The sequence below is a fragment of the Panthera uncia genome, chromosome B1 (genome assembly GCF_023721935.1).
Source record: "Panthera uncia isolate 11264 chromosome B1, Puncia_PCG_1.0, whole genome shotgun sequence".
Classification (NCBI taxonomy): domain Eukaryota; kingdom Metazoa; phylum Chordata; class Mammalia; order Carnivora; family Felidae; genus Panthera; species Panthera uncia.
Window position 1 is genome coordinate 143,589,378 of NC_064811.1, and position 9,568 is coordinate 143,598,945.

A 9,568-nucleotide genomic window follows, 5' to 3' on the forward strand; every position below is an offset into this window, starting at 1 on the left:
GTCACTGGCTGACTGATGGAGAGGGGGATTCTGGGCATTGTAGTCTTGGCCTCTTGTCAGCAGCTAATTTAGCAGAGGGTGCCAGTTATGATAATTTGAAAACAGTATAACACAGATGTCTGGTAGACGTCTCAAAAATAATACACCCAAAGCTCAATTCCAGTTCTTTCTTTTCAAACTGGCTTCATCCTCTGCCTTCATTTTTGTTACTGTCAACTCCATCCCCCAGGTGCTTAGACCCCAAACTTTGATTTTTGATTCCTCTCTTCACACCTCACGTTCAGTCCATTAGGAAATCCTGTTGGCTCTATCTTTAGAAATCTGGGCACTGAACATCTCTTAGCCACCCATTCTGCCCTTTCCTGGGTGTGGGCCACCATCCTTTCTTGCCTGGATTACTGTGCTAGACTCTAGACATCCTCCCTGCTTCTCCCATACCCCCCAGTTCAGCAGCCAGAGCCATCGTCTCAAATGGGAATCATCTCTCTCTTTGGTCACAATTTCGCAATACCCCCCCACCCCCGCCCCTTATGGAGTGAAAACTGAAGTGCTTACGATGGTAACAAGGGACTATTGCTACCTGGGCCTCCTCTCCTAATGCACTCCCTCTTGTTTGCTTTGCTGCAGCCACACTGATCTCCACCCTGTTCCTTGAGCAGAGGAAAACAAAACATGCTTGGGGGGCTTGCTGTTCTGTCAGATACCTGCTTGGCTAACTCCCTCTCTCGAGTCTTCATTCACCTTTGCAAAGGATTAGGCTAACCTCCCATTTAAAACTGAAGTATGTCTCTGTCCAGCACTCCCAGATACTCGCCTACCAACCCCATGCCCCCCGCCCCCCACCACATGGCCTTTTTTACCTTCTAATATACTGTAAGATGTTATTAATTATGTTTATTACCTATGGCCAATCTGCCATGCTAGAATATAAGCTCCACAATAACGAGGATCTTTATTCACTGGAATCTCAAACCTTTAGAATGGTGCCTGGAAATATGGGCATTCAATAAATATTAGTTGAATATATGGGTATATCCTTTTGTCAACCAAACCAATGGGATCCTGTTGTGTAAACTGTTTTATAAAACTCTTTTGCATACTATTTCTTGAAGATTTTTCCGTGTCAGTAGACATACAGCTCAAATATTTTTTTCTAACTACATTGTAGGCCACTGTCTGACAATTTTCATTAGTTTAATGTTTAATTAATTTACAGATTAGTGGCAACATCTTTTTAAAAAAGCTTTATTGAGATGTAATTCACATGCCATAAAATTTATCCATTTAAAGTAGATCCAGGGCCAACACCTATTTATTGAGGGCATGCTATCTTCTGGGCACTGTGATCTGCTCTGAGGGTACAGCTGTAAAGAAAATGGGCCTAGTTTCTGCCCTTACAGAAGTTATGATCTGAGAAGAGAAGGAGACAGGCAAACATTAAGAACTGTACATGTGATTACTTAACTATTATGGTAAGAGCTACAAAGGAAAAGAGGATGCCATCTGAGTCACTAGCAGAATGCCCTACTCTCTCTCATCCTGGGGGCCAGGACAGGGTTCCCTCAAAGTGGAATTTGAACTGAGCCCTGGTAGGATGAGTAGGTATTAAGCAAGTGAAGGAAGTACGGCCACTTGGGGGCTCTAGAAGGAAAGTTGTTATCGCTAGACTTCTAGGCTCTTTCATTCTTTCAGTGATATATGCTGTGATGAGGGTCTTTAAAATACTTCCATACAGTAAATTCTTAGAACTAAAATTGCTAGGTCAAAATATATGCAGATCCACCCTCCCTTTCTCCCTCCCTCCCTTCCTTGCTTCCTTCTTTCCTCCCTTCCTTCCTTCCTTCCTTCCTTCCTTCCTTCTCTGCTTTCTTGAATTTTTGCATGTACGATGTTGCTGGCAGGGCAGTAGTTTAGGTGTCTAGGAAATTCCAGGTCCCCATTATTTTGTTGCTTCCTTCCAGGATGGGGTTGAGAAGGGGGTCAAGGAGCCTTGGAAAAGAAGACCCTGTGGCAAGTCTTTGTGAGTTGAGGTTGGCAGAGAGTAGCAATGCCACAGCATGGAGGGCATCAAAAAATCCAAACTTGCAAAGCAGTTTCCAATATTTCTGAAGCGTATTAAGAAACGTTTTTATTTTCTCTTTATTTAGTTTCTTCTTTACATGTAAAATTATTAAGAGTGGGGTTCCTGGGTGGCTCAGTAATTAAGCGTTGGACTCTTAGTTTCAGGTCGTGATCTCACAGTTCATGAGATTAAATCCTGCATCAGGCTCTGCATGACAGTGCAGAGCCTGCTTGGGATTCTCTCTCTCCCCCTCTCTCTCTGCCCCTCCCACTTATGTGTGCACGTGCTCTGTTTCCCAAAATAAATAAACTTTAAAAAGTTATTAAGAGCTCCTGGAGCTCTAATTTTTATTGCTTTTTCAGTGACTCTAATGAGTACATGATTGTAGTATATGGATAATCTCGCTATTTAAATACTAAGTGCTACTGAAATTATGACTATATTTCAGGTTAGTACTTAAAATTTCAATTTCAGTTATAAATGCCAAATAAAAGAAGACACAAAACAGTTTGCAGAAAGTACATGAAATAAAATGGGAATAAAAAAATCTGACAGCAGCAATAGGAAAGAAAAGCAAATTAGCCGAGTCAAGCTAATAAGAGTAATAAATAAGTTAACATGTTTAAATCATGTGAAAGTAGGAATCCTGTAATACTTATTTCAACCTTAAATTCATTACATGGCTTCTTTATATTCAGTTTCTACTGAAAAATTGTTTTGCTTCTCTCTTTCCTCAGGTACTAGCAGGAATTTCCCTTTACTTTTTATTCATTTTACTCACGTTCAATGGTATGCCATCAGGGAGTCCTTTCTTGATTGTCCTAATTAAAAGAGAAGGTCTTGTCTCCACTCTATGACATGGTTTCCCTGCTTCTACCCTTGCTCCATTCCAATCCATTGTCCATGCTGGGGTCAGAGTGATTTTGAAATCCAAGAACAGCTAATGCTGTTCTCCTGGTTAAAACCCTCCAGTGGCTCCCCATTTCCATCAGAAGAGTTCACACTCTTGTGTGGCCTGCAAGGCCCTACCTAGTCTGCTCCCCTAAGCCTCCCATCTCTTTGACTTTTTATCTTTTTACCCCTCCCTTCTTGTTATGGGCTAAACTGTGTGCCCCTAAAATCCGTATGTTGAGGTCCTAAACCCCAGGTCCTCAGCATGTGACTGTATTTGGAGATAGAGATAATTACATTAAAATGAGGTCCTCCAATTTGGCCGGTGTGACTGATGTCCATATAGGAAGAAGAAATTAGGACTTAGCTGTGTACACAGGGAAGACCAGGTGAAGACATGGGGAGAAGATGGCTATCTGTAAGCCTAGGAGTGAAGCCTCAGAAGAAACCACCCCTGCTAACACCTGAGCTCTGACTTCTAGCCTCTAGAACTGTGAGACAAGAAATTTCTCTTAAGCCACCCAGTCTGTAGTACTTTGTTATGGCAGCCAAGCAGTCTAACACACCTTTGTTTATTCTTTTTATTTAATGTTTATTTATTTATTTTGAGAGAAAGAGAATATGTGCACACAAGTTGGGGAGGAGCAGAGAGAGAGGGAGAGAGAATCTCAAGCAAGCTCTGCGCTGTTAGCACGGAGCCCAGCATGGAACTCCATCCCATGAACCATGAGATCATGACCTGAGCCAAGATTATGAGTCAGAGTCAGATCTTTAACTGACTGAGCCATCCAGGCGCCCCACCTTTGTTTACTCTTTATCCTCTTTGAAGTCTTTGTAGTACCTCAGACAAACCAAGTGCGGTCCCTTTTCAGGGCCTTTGCCTCTCAAATTCCCTCTGCATGGAGTGCTGCTCACCTGCATGGCCTACTCCCTCACTGCAGTCTGCTTTCTGCTCCAATGCCACCTGTTCTAGGGGCTTCACTGGGTCTTGTATTAAAAATAGCACCCCTGTTCCATCATTATTTATCCTCTTACCCTGTAAGCACTTACACTATGTAAAATACTTTATTAATACATTTCTTTGTTGCCTATCTTCCCTCATGAACCCTTGCCCTGACTGTAAGCTCTGTTTTGTTTACTGCTGCTGTATGTTGAGTGCCTGGGATAGTAGGCACTCAGTAGATATTTGCTAAGTGAGTAAACAGAATGAATACATGAAATTTTTAATCCTTGAAGCATAAAAGTAGGGTCACTGTAAGGTTGTGCTAATCAAACATACCATCTTACAAATAACATTGTTTTTTTTCCCTTATTTAAATTTATTTATTTATTTTTAATTTACATTGAAGTTAGCACAGAGTGCAATAATAATTTCAGGAATAGATTCCAGTGATTCATCCCCTATGTATAATACCCAGTGCTCACCCCAAGTGTTTTCCTTAATGCCCCTTAACCATTTAGCCTGTCCCCCCACCAACAACCCCTCCAGCAACCCTCAGTTTGTTATCTGTATTTAACAGTCTCTTATGTTTTGTTTCTCTCCATTTTTATATTATTTTTGCTTCCCTTTCCTTATGTTCATCTGTTTTTTATGTTAAATTCCACATTAGTGAAGTCATATATTTGTCTTTCTCTGACTTTTGCTTAGCATAATACCCTCTAGTTCCATCCATATTGTTGCAAATGGCAAGATTTCATTCTTTTTGATTGCCAAGTAATACTCTGTTGTATATATATACCACATCTTCTTTATCCATTCATCTGTTGGTGGACATTTGAGCACTTTCCACACTTTGGCTATTGTCAATGGCACTGCTATAAACATTGGGGTGCATGTGCCTCTTTGAAACAGCACACCTGTATCCTTTGGATAAATCCCTAGTAGTGCAATTGCTGGGTCTTAGGGTGGTTCTATTTTTGACTTTTTGAGGAACCTCCATACTGTTTACCAGAGTGGCTGTACCAGTTTGCATTCCCACCAGCAGTGCAAAAGAGATCCTCTTTCTTTGCATCCTTGTCAACATCTGTTGTTGCCTGAGTTGTTGATTTTAGCCATTCTGACTGGTGTGAGGTGGTATCTCATTGTGGTTTTGATTTGCATTTCTCTGATGATGAGTGATGTTGAGCATTTTTTCATGTGTCTATTAGCCATCTGGATGTCCTCTTTGGAAAAGTGTCTATTCATGTCCTTTGCCCATAAAATGACATTCTTGTAGTTACCATTGGGTTCTGGAGAAAGGTGTTGTGGATTTTTACTTAAGGTAACTTAAAACCTTAATAAATACACATCACCAGATAAAATTTCATTTGCTTTATTTTTATTAAGACTTTAGGTTCTCCAAAAATTTTAATTAAACCTACTTTTGATAAGTTAATAATTTCTACCCATGAGAGATTTAATTAGCATTTGAAAAGGAATTTAAAGCTATAACATGCTGTACAAACATTATATGAAAAGCATTAAAGACTTTCTTATATGGGGGGGAGGAAATTGCTAAAGTTGACAAACATTCAAACTTAAAAGGAAACCATGCCAAGTGACAACCTCCCTTTTAGACCAACCTGCAATATCCATATTGATTACCACCAAGACCAAATGTTCCAGCTACTTCTGTTCATCATGGACCATGTGTAGTGACACCATGGTTTCCACACAGAAACTACATGGATTAATACTGGGAAATTAAACCTATGTAATATTTGACCAGATCCAAATTGATTATGGTTGTATGGATATGACTTTCAATTTGATTTTTCATTACATGGTAGTTGCCTCCTTGCTGTCCCTAGATCTATTTTTTCACTATTGCCTCTAGGAACCTCTACTTGTCCAACTGAAATAAAAAAAACAAAAACAAAACTGTGACTAATTTGCTTGAGGTTTTAAAAAATAACTTATTTATTTTTATTTGAAAACATTTTTTTTTTATTTTTTGAAAGAGAGCGACTGAGCATGAGTGGGGGAGGGGCAGAAAGTGAGACACAGAATCCGAAGCCGGCTCCAGGCTCTGAGCTGTCAGCACAGAGCCCAATGTGGGGCTTGAATTCATGGACCATGAGATCATGACCTGAGCCAAAATCAGATGCTTAACCGATTGAGCCACCCAGGGGCCCCGAAAAATTAATTAATTAATTTTTTTATTATAAAAGTAAAGAGCCATGTTAAAGAGTATTTTGAAAATAAAAAATTACCCAATTTTTGCTTTTTTGGTGGATGTCTTATTTTTTTACATAGTTGTAATTAGAGTATATGTATGCTTTCATACCCTGGTTTTTCATTCCATATTATATATAATCATTTTAACATAGTGCTTCATAAAATGAATGATACTGCTTAATAGTAGTGTTTTAGTGGTTGCCTAAAACTTAAGTGGATGAACCATAATTGACATAACCCATTTTCTTACTGCGAGAACGTCAGTCCCAAAACCTCAACCCCTACCCCCAATGTTTTGCTGTTTTAAATTACAATTACTGTCTTCATGTTTTTTTACTTTCTTCCATATTTTGGGTAATTCTTTACTATGAATGTCCGTAAGTGGAGTTCCCAGTGGGTGGTAAAGGGTTAACTCAGCAGATCTGGGTCACTGCAATGAGGGCTGTGTTTGTGACTGGCCCTCGGCTGGCTCGTGGGGACTGAGCTCTTGGAATATTCTCATTAATGAGTGTTTTTCATGTCTGGGGTCTTGAGCCATGCTATAACTGCTTTTCTAGATCGTTTTTACTACGTGCTTTACGGTGGACACCTGAGATCCCCCTGTGGCTGTGGAGCTTTAGTAACTGAGGTCCACCATGGCAGGCACTGTGTGTGACTGACCCCTGATAAAACCCCTGACAACCAGGCTCTCAGGTGAGCTTCCCCTGTTGACACTGTGCCCTTGCTGTCACACATCATCACCCAAGGAATTAAGCATATCCCGTGTGACTCCGCTAAGAGGGGACTCTTGGAAGCTTGTGCCTGGTTTCCTCCAGATTGTGTTTGTCCCACGTGCCTTTTCCCTTTGAGATTTTACTCTATCCTTTTTGCTGCAATAAATGGCAGCTGTGGCTACACTAGCTTCTGGGTCTTCTGAGTCCTTTTAGGGAACCATCAAGCCTGAGGGTGGTCTTGGAGACCCGGACACAGCTGGCCTGGTTGGCATTCGGTGGCAGATAACAGAAACTACTCTAGCTAACTTAAGCGAAATGTTTATTGTCATATATTCTGTGGCTTCCAAAATTGTTTGGAATGCGTGTAAAAGTAAATGGGGTTTCCAGAGACAGTTTCTAGCCCTGGGATTTCATTTCTTCTGCCAGGATCAGAAAACCCCACACCAAGAAGCTGCTTGCTGTAAAATCACATTGCCTTAGCAAATGGATGCCTTGCCTCTTGACTTGCTCCCCTCTAAACTCAGTTCCGAATCCAGGCATCTGAATGATGGAACTTCACTCATACCTGGACCTGTAGCTGCAGGGCATCTGGAAATGTGGTATTTCATTTCCACCGCGCCCAAAGACACGAGAAGGAAATTAGAATTCTGTCCAGTGGGCCAGTCCACACTATCTAATATCTTGTGTTAAAGGATATAAACATTTTAGCGTTTCTTTTTTTTTTTTTCAACGTTTTTTTTTTATTTTTTTTATTTTTTATTTTTGGGACAGAGAGAGACAGACAGAGCATGAACGGGGGACGGGCAGAGAGAGAGGGAGACACAGAATCTGAAACAGGCTCCAGGCTCCGAGCCATCAGCCCAGAGCCTGACGCGGGGCTCGAACTCACAGACCGCGAGATCGTGACCTGGCTGAAGTCGGACGCTTAACCGACTGCGCCACCCAGGCGCCCCTAGCGTTTCTTGATATACACTGCCAAACAGCTTTCCCAAGAGGCTGGAAAAATTGACAGTGGCTCCAGAAAGTTCTCTAGTGCTTTACTCTATGAGGGGAAGGTAATCTCCCTGGATGAAAATAAACACTGAGTAATAAGGGGCAGCCTAATCATTTCCTGTGCTCTCCTTCTCTACTTTTCTCCCACTCTGTTTTTCTTGGAAGAAACAGATTCCTATAGATTGTGGTTAGAGGTAATCCCTTCCTTGAAAGCAGGGAATTATAAATCAATATGTAAATCAACTACTCTTTGTTGGTGACTTAACGAATGCAAGCCAGAAATTATATAGTGCTGGCTAAGAAATTTTCATTATTTTTGAAACTACTGAATAAGCAGAAGGCTTATTTTACTTTTACTTTTATAAATTGAATTCATACTTTCCTCTTTCTTCTTACAGTAGTGGAATTGTTAGGTTCATCTCAGGCCTCCTCCAGGCCCTGTGTCTTTCCAGACTTTCCTAAATAACTACCACTGGTTGTCTTAAAAACAGAGATGGGCTTAGGGGTGCCTGGGTGGCTCAGTCAGTTAAGCATCCAACTCTTGATGTAGGCTCAGGTCATGATCTCATGGTTTGTGGGATGGAGCCCTGTATTGGGCTCTGCCCTATTACTTGGGATATCCCCTATTTGGAATTCTGTATCCCTCTCTCTCTGCCCTTCTCCTGCTCATGCTCTCTCTCTCTCTCAAAATAAATAAATATTAAATAAAGACGGGCTTAGAGTCAGCTAATAAGAGCTTTGAGATGAGATTTTTGCTCAAGAACTTTAGTTGTTGGAAGATGTAACATCTCATCCAGATGTCAAAAAAATATTTAATAACTATGGTGGATATGTTTATACAGACATACCTCATTTTACTATGCTTTGCTTTATTGTGCTTTACAGATAATGCATTTTTTAACAGATTGAAGGCTGTGGCAATTATGTGTCAAGCAAGTCTATTGACACCATGTTTCCAACAGCATTTGCTCACTTAGTGCCTCTGTCATGTGTTGGTGATTCTTGCAATATTTTAAACTTTTCATTATTATTATATTTGTTAATATCTGTGATTAGTGATTATTAGTGTTGAAAGCTCAGATGGTAGTTTGCATTTTTTTTTTTAGCAAGAAGGTATTTTTAATTTTTATTATTTATTTATTTTTGAGAGAGAGAGAGAGAGAATGGATAACAGGGAGGGGCAGAGGGGAAGAAGGGGACGGAGAGGGAGAGGGAGAGGGAGAGGGAGAGGGAGAGGGAGAGGGAGAGAGAATGAATCCCGAGCAGACTCCATGCTGAGTGTAGAGCCGGATGTGGGACTCTATCCTACTACCCTTGGATCATGACCTGAGCTAAAATCAAGAGTTGGATGCTCAACCGACTTAGCCACCCAGGCACCCCTATAAAGTATTTTTAAATTAAGGTATGCACATTATTCTTTAGACATAATGCTATAGCACACTTAATAGACTACAGTATACTGTAAACATTTATATGTACCGGGAAACCAAACAATTAATTTGACCCACTTTATCACAGTATTTGCTTTATTTGTGGTGGTCTGGAACCAAACCCACAATATCTCTGAGGTATGCCTGTATACACAAAGGATGTCATAAATAACAATGATTTCCTAATTCCTTAAAGGAACTTACAACTTAACAATTACTAGATCTTGGAACATTGCGGTCATTTGTTAAACAGCAATAGAAAGCAAATGCAGGGTATTTGTGATACACTGTCATAAGGAGATCCTATTATTTTACATATAAC